Source organism: Anolis carolinensis, chromosome 3, assembly GCF_035594765.1.
Source record: "Anolis carolinensis isolate JA03-04 chromosome 3, rAnoCar3.1.pri, whole genome shotgun sequence".
NCBI lineage: Eukaryota > Metazoa > Chordata > Lepidosauria > Squamata > Dactyloidae > Anolis > Anolis carolinensis.
In genome coordinates this window covers 137118-152744 of record NC_085843.1, presented here as the reverse complement: position 1 = coordinate 152744, position 15627 = coordinate 137118, and the positions used below count along the sequence as shown (strand labels likewise).

The 15627-nt window shown below is 46.6% G+C and overlaps 1 protein-coding gene across 2 annotated transcripts in view; it reads right to left on the bottom strand.

The window, feature by feature from the left end:
• LOC107983781 (zinc finger protein 135-like) overlaps positions 1-15627 on the bottom strand; it is a 175498-nt gene that overhangs the window by 122448 nt on the left and 37423 nt on the right. The window contains exon 1 of one of the 2 annotated variants that reach the window (XM_062977023.1): positions 6400-6507. The exons of the other annotated variant lie outside the window; for it this stretch is intronic. The gene's annotated coding sequence lies outside the window, so the exon portion shown is untranslated. Of the gene's footprint in view, positions 1-6399; positions 6508-15627 lie in introns of those variants that run through there. 2 annotated transcript variants of the gene reach the window in all.

The following is a 15627-nucleotide window of genomic DNA, read 5'->3' as shown; positions in this document are numbered from 1 at the left end:
GTTTGCAGGAATCATGTCCCATCTGTGTTTGACCAGCAGCAATTAAGACACCTGCTTTAGATTGAGGGCTATTAATAGAGTCTGAGTAAGTCTTGTGTTTAGTGTGTTGTTAAGGTGGTGTGTTGTAGCAGTATTGTAAAGTGCAGTGTTGTAGTGTGTGCTGTGATGGTGGCAAAGATGTTATTGCTGCTGAAGAGCTACTGAAGTGGAATCGAAGAGAGGTTTGAAGACGGAGAGTCCAGAAACCACAGAGGTTAAAGCTTGAAGATAAGAAAGCTTTGTGTTTGCTGCTGATAAAAGCAAAGGACTGTGTTTTGTATGTTTTGTTTATATAAATCTTTCTTTACCAAAGGACAGTTTTGTTTTGGAGTTTTTCTCCTTGGACGAGGGTGCAACTTCCGCAGAAGGGGTTGAATGTTTGGAACCCCAATTTGATAGCTGCGACAAGCATATGTATGCTTGCCCACAATGCCCTGCCTCATGTACGGAGGAGGAGTTGTTTAAAGCTACAGACAATGCGGTTGCTGTTGCCCGCTTTTGGTCCAAAACTATTTAGTTGCTTGTGACTTCTTTGCTTTTCTATTTTATTTCCATTATTTGAAATGTATTTGCTGTACCAATGCTTTTGACACGAAATAAATAAACCAGGAACCTTGACAGCAAGCCAACAAGAGCTCAAGGATAAGATCATGGCTCAGGCTGCAGCAAATGCAATAAGAAAGCGGCTCCCAACTCTAAAAACAGTGCCCAAGAGACACCTGGCGCCTCTCATGAAAGATGTGAATGCAGCACTCTCCACTGTCCAAATAACATCAATTGAACAAACAAACCAGTATGCCTACAGTGCAGCAGTGATAGTAACAGAAGAACTTGGGCTCCTACAACCAAGGCAGCCCCAAAGAAAATCGACTGGAAAACCAAAGTGGAAGGTCAGGCTAGAGTTGAAAATCAAGAAACTTAGATCAGATGCAAGTAACCTGAAAAATATGAAAGAGAAGAAACTGAAGAATGACAAAATCAATGATCCGAAAGTACTGGCTGAACACCAGAAAAATTGAAGCTTTGGAAATCGTGAAAGAACAAATTACAGCAACAGCCAGAAAAATTGAAAGGTATGAAGCCAGAATCATCCAGTACAGACAAAATCAACTGTTTCAATCAGACCAAAGACGGTTCTACCAGAGCCTGAACCAAACAACAGACACAGTAACCATAAAGCCAGAGAAAACTGCAACAACGAAGTTCTGGAAAGAACTTTGGGAAAATAATAAAAACTACAACAAAAACGCTGGGTGGATAAAGGAGTTCGAAGGAAAATTCTCACAGAACAAAATGGAGCAGATGGAAATAAAAACTGAAATGATCAGCAAATGAGTGCAAAAAGTCAAGAACTGGACATCGCCTGGTAGTGATCAACTTCATGGATTTTGGCTCAAACATCTGATTAGTTTACATGGAAAAATGGCCCAACAATTCAATGAGATGCTGCAGAAAGGAAGTATCAGTGAATGGCTAACAACTGGAAGAACATACCTGATACAAAAGGATCCAGCAAAAGGAGCAGCACCAGGAAACTACAGGCCAATAACGTGTCTGCCCACTATGTTTAAACTGGCATCATAGCTGACAGAATTCAAGACTATCTTGAAGAAAAAAACATCTTGCCAGATGAACAGAAACGGAAAAGCAGGGGCACAAAAGACCAGTTATTGATTGACAAAATGATTCTGGAGAACTGTAAGAGCCGAAAAGCTAATCTTCACATGACGTGGATTGACTACAAAAAGGCCTTTGACTCACTCCCACACAGCTGGATCATCAAGTGCCTGGACGCCATCAGGATTAGTAAAAACGTTGGCATCTTCATTGAAAACATGATGGAGCACTGGAAAACTGAACTGTTTGTTGGAAATGAAAGCTATGGACTTGTCAACATCAGAAGAGGAATTTTCCAGGGAGATTCATTGTCCCCTCTGCTTTTCATTATTGCCATGATCCCTCTGTCAACAATCTTACAAAAAACAAATCTCGGCTACCAAAAATCTAAGAATTCTCACAAAATTTCACATTTGATGTACATGGATGACCTGAAGCTATATGGAAAAACGGAAACTGAAATCCAGTCTCTGACCAACACTGTCCGAATTTTTAGCACTGATATCAACATGGAGTTTGGTTTGGACAAATGTTCGACAGTGGCATTGAAGAAGGGAAAAATCATTGAAAGTGAGGGCATCAACATGCCCAATGGCCAAACAATAAGGTGTCACCAGCCAGAGGCCTATAAATATCTGGGCATATTACAGCTGGACAACATCAAGCATGAACATGTGAAAACTGTAGTCAGCAAAGAATACACACAAAGGGTCAGAAAAATTCTCAAAAGCAAGCTCAATGGAGGCAACACCATCAAGGCTATAAACACCTGGGCCATACCTGTCATAAGATATACTGCTGGCATTATAAATTGGACACAGGTGGAACTGGACAATTTGGACAGAAAAACAAGAAAACTCATGACCATTCATCATTCACTGCACCCTCGCAGTGATGTTGACCGGCTATATCTGCCTAGAAGATGAGGGGGCAGAGGACTCTTGCAAGTAAAACAAGCAGTCAAAGAAGAAGATGCCCTGGCAGAAGATGTGAAGCAAAGTGAAGAACCTGCTTTGATTGAAGTCAAAAATCAGAAACTCCTCAAAGCACACCAGACAAAAAACCAGTACAAGAAAGCCGCACTACAAACTAGAGCTGACATCTGGCACAACAAAACACTGCATGGAGAGTTCCTTGACAAAATTGAAGGAAAAGCTGACAAGGAGAAGACCTGGCTCTGACTCACGAATGGGACCCTGAAGAAGGAGGCAGAAGGCCTGATCCTTGCAGCCCAGGAGCAAGCCATCAGGACAAATGCAATCAAGGCCAAGATCGAAAAATCAGCTGATGACCCAAAATGCAGACTGTGCAAGGAAACCGACGAAACCATTGATCATATCCTCAGCTGCTGTAAGAAAATTGCACAGACAGACTACAAACAGAGACACAACTCTGTGGCCCAAATGATTCATTGGAACTTATGCCTCAAGTACCACCTCCCTGCAGTAAAGAACTGGTGGGATCACAAACCTGCAAAAATATTGGAAAATGAGCACGCAAAGATACTGTGGGACTTCCAAATCCAGACTGACAAAGTTCTGGAACACAACACACCAGACATCACAGTTGTAGAAAAGAACAAGGTTTGGATCATTGATGTTGCCATCCCAGGTGACAGTCGCATTGATGAAAAACAACAGGAAAAACTCAGCCGCTATCAGGACCTCAAGATTGAACTTCAAAGACTCTGGCAGAAACCAGTGCAGGTGGTCCCGGTGGTGATGGGCACACTGGGTGCCGTGCCAAAAGATCTCAGCCGGCATTTGGAAACAATAGACATTGACAAAATTACAACCTGCCAACTACAAAAGGCCACCCTACTGGGATCTGCACGCATCATCCGAAAATACATCACACAGTCCTAGACACTTGGGAAGTGTTCGACTTGTGAATATGTGAAACGAAATCCAGCATATCTATCTTGTTTGCTATGATATACAACGTTGTTGTGTCAATAATAATAATAAAAATAATAAAAATACCATAATACACATGGTTGGAAGAGACCCCTGGGGCCATCTACTCCACCCCCCTTTTGCCTTTGTGCACCAAAACATAATCCAAGCACCCCTGACAGACAGCCACCCAATAATAATAATAATAATAATACCATAATACACATGGTTGGAAGAGACCCCTGGGGCCATCTACTCCAACCCCCTTTTGCCTTTGTGCACCAAAACATAATCCAAGCACCCCTGACAGACAGCCACCCAATAATAATAATAATAAAAATACCATAATACACATGGTTGGAAGAGACCCCTGGGGCCATCTACTCCACCCCCCTTTTGCCTTTGTGCACCAAAACATAATCCAAGCACCCCTGACAGACAGCCACCCAATAATAATAATAATAATAATACCATAATACACATGGTTGGAAGAGACCCCTGGGGCCATCTACTCCACCCCCCTTTTGCCTTTGTGCACCAAAACATAATCCAAGCACCCCTGACAGACAGCCACCCAATAATAATAATAATAATAATACCATAATACACATGGTTGGAAGAGACCCCTGGGGCCATCTACTCCAACCTTCTTCAGCTTTTGTGCAGCAAAACATGATCCAAGCACCCCTGACAGACAGCCACCCAATAATATTAATATTAATAATAATAATAATAAAATACCATAATACACATGGTTGGAAGAGACCCCTGGGGCCATCTACTCCAACCCCCTTTTGCCTTTGTGCACCAAAACATAATCCAAGCACCCCTGACAGACAGACACCCAATAATAATAATAATAAAAATACCATAATACACATGGTTGGAAGAGACCCCTGGGGCCATCTACTCCAACCCCCTTTTGCCTTTGTGCACCAAAACATAATCCAAGCACCCCTGACAGACAGACACCCAATAATAATAATAATAAAAATACCATAATACACATGGTTGGAAGAGACCCCTGGGGCCATCTACTCCAACCCCCTTTTGCCTTTGTGCACCAAAACATAATCCAAGCACCCCTGACAGACAGACACCCAATAATAATAATAATAAAAATACCATAATACACATGGTTGGAAGAGACCACTGGGGCCATCTACTCCAACCCCCTTTTGCCTTTGTGCACCAAAACATAATCCAAGCACCCCTGACAGACAGCCACCCAATAATAATAATAATAATAATAATAAAAATACCATAATACACATGGTTGGAAGAGACCACTGGGGCCATCTACTCCAACCCCCTTTTGCCTTTGTGCACCAAAACATAATCCAAGCACCCCTGACCAACAACAACAATAATACTGTAATAATCAGGGTTGGAAGAGACTAGCCTTCAAGAAAAATGAATCCACACCAGGGCTGCAGAGTTTTCTTTCAGTCATTCACATTGGAAGGACTGAGGAGGAGGGAGAGGGGCACACACAGACTCCGTGATTGTTTCGCCGCGCATACACAACCCTCCCTCTAACTCTGGATGTGAGAACAAGCATGTGGACAATTTAAACAGAAAGGAGGAAACCATGAAAATGAACAAAATCTGGCTACCAGTATTAAAAAACTCCAAAATCAGAACAGTAAATAAGGAACAACACTCTGAAAACAGAAGAATTCCAGACAGGAATCAATCAGGGGCAGCTCACGACTCTGAACAAAGGATTCCCCCAGGCCAGGAGGTGAAGCTGGGAAGGCCATTTAATGCTAATTAAGGTGATTAATTACAACATTCACACTGGCCTCCAACAGTTATAATGTCTTTATCCATTAATTTGTTATATATGGTTTATTCAGTGTGTCATGTGTTTATTTGGTTATCTGAATGTTTTTGTTGAATATCTTTAATGTTACATAATTTTTGCTGCTTTTAACAATTGTGCGTCGCTTGGAACCCCACCCGTGGGAGAGGAAAAAAGCGGGATAATAAATAAATAAATAAATAAATAAATAAATAAATAAGAAAAACAGACAAAATATTTGCAGAACTATTTACGAAAATAATCATAAAATATTCACTAAAATATTCATTAAAAAAACATTCATAAAAAATGTCCCGGATGATGGAAGACACGGCGAAGAGGGCGAGAGGGAGGCGGAGGGATCCTGGGGTGGCTGTGAGTTTTCCGGGCTGCCTGGCCATGTCCCAGCAGCACTCCCCACTGGCGTTTCGCCTGCATCTGTGGCAGGCATCCTCAGAGGTGGTGGGGCCTGTTGGAAACGAGGTCCCTGCGGAATGATGCCCAGGGAGGGAGGCAGGGAGGGAGGGAGACAGAACTCTGGCGTGGCAATCAATCAATCACCTTGAACAGCATTGCAGCTCCAAGGCCTGTCTGCTTCTTGCCTGGGGGATCCTTGGTTGGGCGGCCTGGTGGTGGTCAGAGGGGCCCGGCCTGTCTCTCTTCTCCGATAACAGGCTGATCCCCTCCCCCACCCCCCCCGGCAGGGAGCAGCCAGGCCCTGAGGCGGCGAGGCTGTTCAGTGCCTGTCACGGGGGCCAATGGCAGCCTTCTCCCTCCCTTGGACAACCCTCCGCGGGGATGTAGAGACACGAACCCCGCCCGAGGCCTCCCCAGGAAGGAAGGAAGGAAGGAAGGAAGGGGCCTCCCTGCCACCGGGGCCTGTGGGCGGAAGGCCAGGAGAGCGTGCCGCGGGGAGAGGGCCAGGCCGCCCGGATGGGAACCGTGAGGGGCGCCTTCTTCCCGGGAGAGGGACTCCCCGAGGGCTCCTTGGCCCGGGCCTTGAGGGCAGGCCGCGCCGCCATTCCCCCTCCCTCCAGGCCTCACCTTCTTCCTTCCTCGGCCTCTGGGCTCCGAGCGAGGCTTTTCTTTCCTTCTTTCTCCTCAGACGACGACGCCGCAGCTCCCGCCTCTGCCTCCTAAAATGGCGGCGGATGAGGGAAAGAGGGAGGGCGGGGCTGAGTGACGTCACCACCAGGGGAAGAGAAGAGAGGAGGCGGGCCCTGCGCAGGGCAGCCGCGCTCCTGATTGGCCGCCCGGGAAGCCCGTCCGTAGCTCTGGAGGCGCGTCCGGCTGGCTGTCGCCCTGGGGACGGAGCTTATTTGCATGTTTAAAGGGGAAGCAGCAGGTTCGAGGGAGGCCGGCCTTCCAGGGAAGAGAGGAGTCCGGAGACTGAGAGATTGACTCTCGTGCCCGGAAGGGTCGGGGGGGGGGGGGGGGGTCTGACACGGGAAAAACACACTTACAAAACACACTTATAAAACAACAACTGTCCCGCCTGGAGGTAAGGAAGGCGTGGCCCACCCCGGCCAAGTCAGACGTCACAAGACTTCCTATTATGATCCCTATTATTATTATTATTATTATTATTATTATTTCCATTATTATTATTATTATTATTATTATTATTATTATTATTATTATTATTCCTATTACAGTGTTTATTTATTTATTACATCACTTGTACCCCGGCCTTCTCACCCATCAGGGAACTCAGAGCGGCTTACAATATAAACATACACATCAAACAGTTTTCATCAAATTTAAAAATCATCAAGATTAAAAATTACAATAAAATTGAGAGTATACATTAAAAATATACACAATTATACATTTAAATATGCATTTAAGGCGCTTTCCATAAGTGTTCCTTGATTTATCGCGGGGGTGACGTTCCAAATGAAAATCCGCAAAGTAGGGGCACTATATTTATTTATAGATTTATGCTTTATTTTAGCAGTTACAGGATACAGGGAATGGAAGCTGAATAACCTTTCTTTATTTCCAACCCTCCCTTCATTTCTCCCCCCAAAAAACCCCTTTCTCATAACAGCGAAGAGGGACAGCCGCGTGCGCACAACACACAAACCCGCAAAAGAGCGAAAATGCCGCGATCAATGGTGTACATTGACATTAAGTGAAAATCCACAAAACAGCAAGGCCGCAAAAAGCGAACTGCGAAGTAGGAGGGAACGCTGCATTGTTATTCTGTTGTCGAAGCTTTTCCTACCTGTCAACAAAGTATCTGAAGTCCACTCGGCCTTCTCCGAAGCGTCCCCCCATTTATTTATTATTTGTTACAGTGTTTTTATCCCGCCCCTCTCAACCCACGGGGACTCAGGGGGCATACAGTATGACACACATATATAACCATCCTATTAACATTCAAATTCAAATATACATTTAGGTGCATTTCAAGTATGAACCGGGTCTGTCAATCATATCCCGAAGCCGATGTTACAGACGGTGCTGCCTCTATTGTCCGAAAGCCTGGTCCCACAGCCAAGTCTTAGCTCTTTTTAGGAAGGAGGGGAGGGAGGGGGGAGGGAGGGGGCCTGGCCTCATTGGGGAGGGCCTTCCATGGGCGGGGGGGGGGGGGGCACCACGGAAAAGGCCCCGTCTCCCGTCCCCATGTCAGGACCCAGGCTGCAGAGCACCAATAACCATACACAGAGGCCAGAATCTATCTAATATCTTTATTAAAGAATTATATAAAGTCAATAAAAACAAGTGTAGAATATAGTCCAGAAATAGACCCTTCAGGAAAGGTCAAATATAGTCCAGGGAAGCAATGTCCAATATATGATATTAAAGTCCAAAGTTATAATCCACTTCACCGAAACACACACTATTTAGCAAGCAATAGTGTGGGGAACTGTCCTTAGTCTTTGAGGCTCAAGGTAAAATCTGAAGGAGGGAAAAACAAGGCTGGGATCCGAGAGGCAGGGTCCGTGGTTTTAAACGCAAGGCAAGGCTAGACTTGAGACTTGGCAAGGTCCAACTTGAAACAAGACAAACGTGGAACAAGAACTGAGTCCATAGAAATCCGTGGAACAAGGCAAGGCTGGAAACTTGGTTCAGGAGCTGGGAACTGGGGTACGAAGTCTACACACGATCTCACTCCACGAGCTGACGAATTGACTCCGCAAGGAATCCTTTGTGGCCAAACATCTATATAGGATCTTGTTTTCCCGCCAAAGCACACTTTCTCTGGGGAACAAGAACCGAAACCTATACTGTCCAGATGCAAGACTCCTTAAACTTTCCCAAGGGAAATAGACTTAATCATCTAATTGTCTGGCAGCTATCCGGGTGCTTCGGCGAGTCGCCTCCCGAGCGTGTCTATCTTGATTATAATAAAGGCGGCGAGAAAATGGGGGAGATTTCTCCTCAAGGCTTGTTTGGCTGACTTCTTGTGGAAAAACATCCTGCAGTTGCAAGGGCTCCAAATCTGGCAGAAACGGTGGGAAACCCAAGTTTTCCTCTTCATCTGTCACAACAGTACTAGGAACAGGACTACATGGCCCATGAGTCATCACACCCCATGAGCCGCACCTCTGAGACTGGCGGGACCAAGAGCAGGGCCTCCCCTGAGGATCTTCAATTACGTGGTGGGTCATAGCGGGAGACACATTCGGACAAGTCAGCTGGGCCGGAACCGTTTAGAGCTTTATAGGCTAATGCCAGCACGTTGAATTGTGCCCGGTAGCCAATCGGCAGGCAGTGGACCTGACGTAAAAGGAGGGTGGTACGCTCCCTGTACGTCACTCCGGTTATCAACCTGGCTGCCTCCCTCCCTCCCTCCCGTTGGACTAGTTGAAGCTTCCAAACAGTCTTCAAAGGCAGCCCTACGTAGAGTGCGTTGCAGTAGTCTAATCGGGATGTAACAAGAGCGTGGACCACCGTGGCCAAGTCTGGCTTCCCAAGGTACGGGCACGGCTGGCGCGCAAGTTTCAGCTGTGCAAAGGCTCCCCTGACCACCGCGGAGACCTGGGGCTCCAGGCTCAACCACGAGTCTAGGATCACCCCCAGACTGCAGACCTGCGCCTCCATGGGGAGTGTGATGCCATCCAGCACAGGCTGTGACTCTATGCCCTGATAGGCCTTATGATTGACCAGGAGGACCTCTGTCTTGTCTGGATTCAATTTCACCGGTTCAGTACCTGGACAGCCTCCTGAGTGACAGGTGGGAAGGAGTGACAGAGCTGGACATCATCTGCGTACAGATGGCACCGCACCCCGAAACTCCGGATGATCTCTCCCAGCGGCTTCAGGTTGATGTTAAACAACATGGGGGAGAGTAATACATTTCCCCTAAATGCATTGGCCCGCTTCCCATCTCTGCTGTTACCAACCCAGTGGCTGTTCAGTTGGAATGACCTCCTATGAGGAAAGTCCATCCCGTATTCCATGTCAGTCTCCTTGAACAAGCCAGTACTTCCCATAAGTGGAGTAAGTCTGGCTCTGACCCTGTTCCCATTATGGTGGGTGGCCCCACACACATTCCGAGATCAAGGATATTTTGGATCTCGAGGGTGGCTGCTCTGCCCGGTCCAGTGGTCTTGGCGGGCCCCCCACCCCGAGTGGGTGGCTCCTGAGCACGTGCGGGCTCCCAAGTCGCTGAGGCTTTTTCACAGAGACCTTCCCCTTAAAACTGGACCTCGACTGCCTCATTGTTTTTCTTTCTTTGTTTTCCTTTCTTTCCAGGGCCACCTTCTTGGAGGGGAGTTACATCAGGATGTGTCCCTACCAGCTTGGGCTGAGCTGCTCCGCCCACCCCATGCCATGGCTGTTGAGAGGGGGAGGCTGGGAGTGCACCTCAGGTAAGGCCCATCTGGACTGGAGGAAACAGAAACCGGAGAATCGTTAGTGGGAATGGAAAGTATCTGGTAGAATAGAGAGAGTGGGAGGGGTCTTGGGTCAGCAGGATGATATACACAGGGTTTGCCAGGAACTGCCAAGAACTGTCTTTCTGTTGCCTATGGTAAGATGGAAAATAAAGCTGTGTCCAAGGATTGGCCAAGAGCTTCCAGGTTCTGACAAAAAAGGTCAATGGAATTTTGGCCTGCATAAAGGGAGGCGGGTAGAAAATAAAATCATCATCATCATTCATGAAAATGACACCTGCACATATGGAGGGACAGCTGTGTTGAATATCGAGAAAAAAGCGGGTGCTAGAACCAATATCACAGGACAGCTGACTGGACCAGGTAGATCACAACCCGAGACAGTGAAGACACCTGCCCTTGTGCTTGGCTACTCGGCTCCTGAGTGTGCACGCCCAGAGTGGAATACATCTCACCACGTTAACACAGTGGATGCAGCTCTGAATGAGACATGCCGCGTCACCACAGGATGTCTACACCCCTCACCACTGGAGAAATTATACTACTTAGCCGGCATTGCACCACCTGATATCCGTGGGGAGTAGCAGCCGGTAATGAAAGGACCAAGGCAGTGACATCTCCGGCCCATCCCCTGTTTGGATATCAGACAGCACGCCAACGCCTGACATCAAGAAATAATTTCCTAAGATCCACAGAGATAGTCACTGGAACACCTCAGCAGTCAAGAGTCCAAAGGTGGCAGGCTAAGACCGGAGACCTCAATCCATGGCTGAGATGGGAGGAGAGACTCCCTCCTGGGCGGACAGAGGACGGGGCGACGTGGAAGGAAGGAAGGCCCGGAACAGACTGCGCTCTGGCACCACGAGACGCAGAGACCGCCTTCAGAAAGTGGCCACAGAGTGGAGTCCATGACGTGCAAGTGTGGAGGAGACCAAACCACACCCCACCACCGACTGCAATGCGGACCGAGCCCTGCCACGGGCACAACCGAGCACCTTCTCACAGCCACACCAGAGGCCTTACTCCAAGGGGACAGATTCTGCTCAAAGGACATTTAGTATCAGGACAAGTTTTGAAAACTCTGACATTTAAAATGCATTGCAACTGTACCCTCGGTTCGCTTCTGACACGATAAATATAAATGAAAGCTTTCTTGAAAGTTTGGATTCAGATGCGTGGAAGCGAAAACTACAGTCATATCCCAGCCCCCCCCCCCCCCCCGAAAAAGCAATTGATGATCAAAACACGGAATATATTTAATACCTGAAGCATGAAAATCAAACCCAGAGCCCTGAGACTGATCTATAGAAGGAAAACGATGCCCAAAGGACCCCAGATTTTCCATTGAACCCCAGGTTTACCTGCCTTTCCGGTCTCTGGTATTTTGACCCTTCTAAATCCCCTTTTCGCAAATACTTGCTTTTATTAAGAAAAGAAAGATAGTAATCCCATAATCTACAATGCGGAAACTATACGGCTCCCCGAGTGGCTGCCACAACTACAAAAATAAATCAGAAAAAGCACACACCGATACAACGGTCTTGTATAGACACACAAAGCACACTGAGAAGCGAACAGACAGACCTGGGTCTGAGTCTACGAACCTCACGCCGAGTGGAGAGTCTCCCTTATTATTCTCCTCCTCGTAGATGATCCTACGGAAGGACATTTCCGCTCCTGGCAACGCCCTCCTGATTCATGGATCTTCCAACTGACATTGGCCCCTGTTGTTGTTGTTGTTGTCGTGAAAAAGTGATAAATGCTCAATGCCTTGTAAAATCACAACTCTCCTCCTTCCATAGTATTGAGCCACGGCAATTGAAATGGTGTCAAACTACAGCAGAGTCTCATTTATCCAACATAACCAGAACGTTGGATAAGCGAAAATGTTGGATAAAAAAGGAGGGATTAAGGAAAGGCCTATCAAACATCAAATTACCTTATGATTTTACAAATTAAGCACCAGAACATTACTTTTTACAACAAATTGACAGAAAAAGCAGTTCAATACACAGTAAGGTTGTGTAGTAATTACTGTATTTACTAATTTAGCACCAAAACATCGCAATGTATTGAAAACACTGACTACACAAACACTGGCTGCTAAAAACTTGACTATAAATAAAGAAAGAATTGCATAAAAGGAACTTACAGTAACAACAGTATCAGAAGTTAAATCTGTAAAAAGTTCAGTCCTTGCTGCCTAGAGGAACAGCTGTGGATCCGGGGGGGGGGGGGGGGGGGGGAGGCAGACGGCGTTGGATAATCCAGAACATTGGATAAGTGAAGGTTGGATAAGTGGATGGAAGGTTGGATTATCTACGGGGAGGCCCGGGCTGTGGCGCAGGCGGAAGAACAAGCCAGCTGCAATTAACTGCAATGAATCACTCTGACCAGGTCATGAGTTTGAGGCCAGCTCGGAGCCTATGTTTGTTTGTCTATGTTAAAAGGCATTGAATGTTTGCGTATATGTGTAATGTGATCCGCCCTGAGTCACCTTCAGGGTGAGAAGGGCGAAATATAAATGCTGTAAATAATAAACAATAATAATAAATGAGACTCCCCTGTACATTAATTCTACCGTGCAGATGCACCATTAGATCCTTGATTCCAAATGTTCCAGCCCTGAAGAATCACAGGAATTGCAGGCCCCTTCTACACTGCCAGATAAAATCCAGATTATCTGTTTTGAACTGGATTGCCTGGCCGTGTAGACTCATATAATCCAGTTCAAAGCAGATAATGTCCTCCGCGTCCACCTATACGCAGTCATTTCACTGTATTCTGGTCCAGATTTAGAGGTTGTGAGATACGTATATACATTCTACTGCCTTACTTCCAGTCTTGAATACGCTCACGGCGCTTGGCGATTGGTCAGTTGTATGTTTTTATTGTACTTTGTATGCCTTTTGGTTTTATATGTTTATATGCTTTACGTGCATTTTGCAGTTGTATTTCATGTTGTATTCTGGGCTTGGCCCTCGTGTGAGACCCTACGGGGAGATGGGGCGGGGTATCAGAAAAAAGGAGTTAGTAAGTTAGTGAGTCCCCATCTTTCTTGAAATCGATTACAGTTAATTTAATTGGCAGTCCCTTTGTCCGTCTCTGATCATGGGCCGGCATTCCTCAGTCCGTCCCCTTGCGTGGAGTGACCACGTCCGCCCATCTCGGAGGGCAAACGACGCTTTGCTGCAGTTCCCGCGTATTCTCAGCATCTTCCCAGTTTTGACCCCAAATAGGGAGACAAGTTGTCCAGGAACACCTGGCCACTCTAAACAAAGTCCCCAGGGCCAGATCAGCTCCATCCAAGAGTATTGAAGGAACTAGCGGAAGTTATTTCAGAACCACTGGCAATTATCTTCGAGAGTTCTTGGAGAACGGGAGAAGTCCCAGCAGATTGGAGGAGGGCGAATGTGGTCCCGATCTTCAAGAAGGGAAAAAAGAACGACCCAAACAATTACCGTCCGGTCAGCCTCACGTCGATACCAGGCAAGATTCTGGAAAAGATCATTAAGGAAGTGGTCTGCAAACACTTAGAAACAAATGCGGTCATTGCTAATAGTCAACACGGATTTACCAAAAACAAGTCATGCCAGACTAATCTGATCTCTTTTTTCGATAGAGTTACGAGTTGGGTCGATACAGGGAATGCCGTGGATGTAGCGTACCTGGATTTCAGTAAGGCCTTCGACAAAGTCCCCCACGACCTTCTGGCAAACAAACTAGTAAAATGTGGGCTAGACAAAACTACGGTTAGGTGGATCTGCAATTGGCTAAGAGAACGAACCCAAAGGGTGATTCTCACCAATGCGTCGTCTTCATCATGGAAAGAAATCACGAGTGGAGTGCCGCAAGGCTCTGTCCTGGGCCCGGTTGTTTAACATCTTTATTAACGACTTAGACGAAGGGTTAGAAGGCACGATCATCAAATTTGCAGACGACACCAAACTGGGAGGGAGAGCCAACACTCCAGAAGACAGGAGCAGAATCCAAAACGATCTTGACAGACTAGAGAGATGGGCCGAAGCTAACAAAATGAAGTTCAACAGGGACAAATGCAAGATACTTCACTTCGGCAGAAAAAATGGAAATCAAAGGTACAGAATGGGGGACAAGGCCTGGCTAGACAGCAGTGTGTGCGAAAAAGATCTTGGAGTCCTTGTGGGGAACAAGTTAAACATGAGCCAACAATGTGATGCGGCTGCTAAAAAAGCCAATGGGATTCTGTCCTGCATCAATAGGGGAATAGCGTCTAGATCCAGGGAAGTCCTGCTCCCCTTATTCTATTCTGCCTTGGTCAGACCACACCTGGAATCACACTGTGTCCAATTCTGGGCACCACAGTTGAAGGGAGATGTTGACAAGCTGGAAAGCGTCCAGAGGAGGGCGACTAAAATGATTAAGGGTCTGGAGAACAAGCCCTATGAGGAGCGGCTTAAAGAACTGGGCATGTTTAGCCTGCAGAAGAGAAGGCTGAGAGGAGACATGATAGCCATGTACAAATATGTGAAGGGAAGTCACAGGGAGGAGGGAGCAAGCTTGTTTTCTGCTGCCCTGCAGACTAGGACACAAGGGAACAATGGCTTCAAACGACAGGAAAGGAGATTCCGCCTGAACACCAGGAAGAACTTCCTCACTGTGAGAAGGGCTGTTCGACAGTGGAACTCTCTCCCCCGGGCCGTGGTGGAGGCTCCTTCTTTGGAGGCTTTTAAACAGAGGCTGGATGGCCATCTGTCGGGGGTGCTTGGAATGCGATTTCCTGCTTCTTAGCAGGGGGTTGGACTGGATGGCCCATGAGGTCTCTTCCAACTCTACTATTCTATGATTCTATGATTCTATGATTCACGGGAACAGTCTTTGTGGACCTTACGGCAGCCTATGACACGGTGCAACATAGAAAAATGCTGCATAAAGTCTACCATATCACCTGGGACTTTGACTTTACAAAAACTGTCCAGACCTTCTTAGAAAACCGCAGCTTCTATGTGGAGTTTCAGGGCCAGAAAAGGAGATGGAGGAGGCAAAAGAATGGTTTACCCCAAGGCAGCGTTCTTGCACCGACCTTATTTAATATCTTCACGAACGATCAGCCACAACCACCACTCACAAAGAGCTTTATATATGCTGATGACCTTGGCCTTACAACACGAGCAAAAGATTTTGAAACAGTTGAAAAGCAACTCACCAATGCCTTGAAAGATCTCTCCAGCTACTACAAAGAGAACCACCTGAAGCCTAACCCTTCCAAGACACAAGTGTGTGCTTTCCACCTACGTAACCACGAAGCCAACAGGAAACTGAAAGTTACTTGGGAAGGCCAAGAGCTCGAACACTGCTTCCATCCTAAATACTTTGGTGTCACCTTAGACCAAACACTAACATATAGGAAACACGGCATGAACACCGAGCACAAAGTAGCTGCACCTTG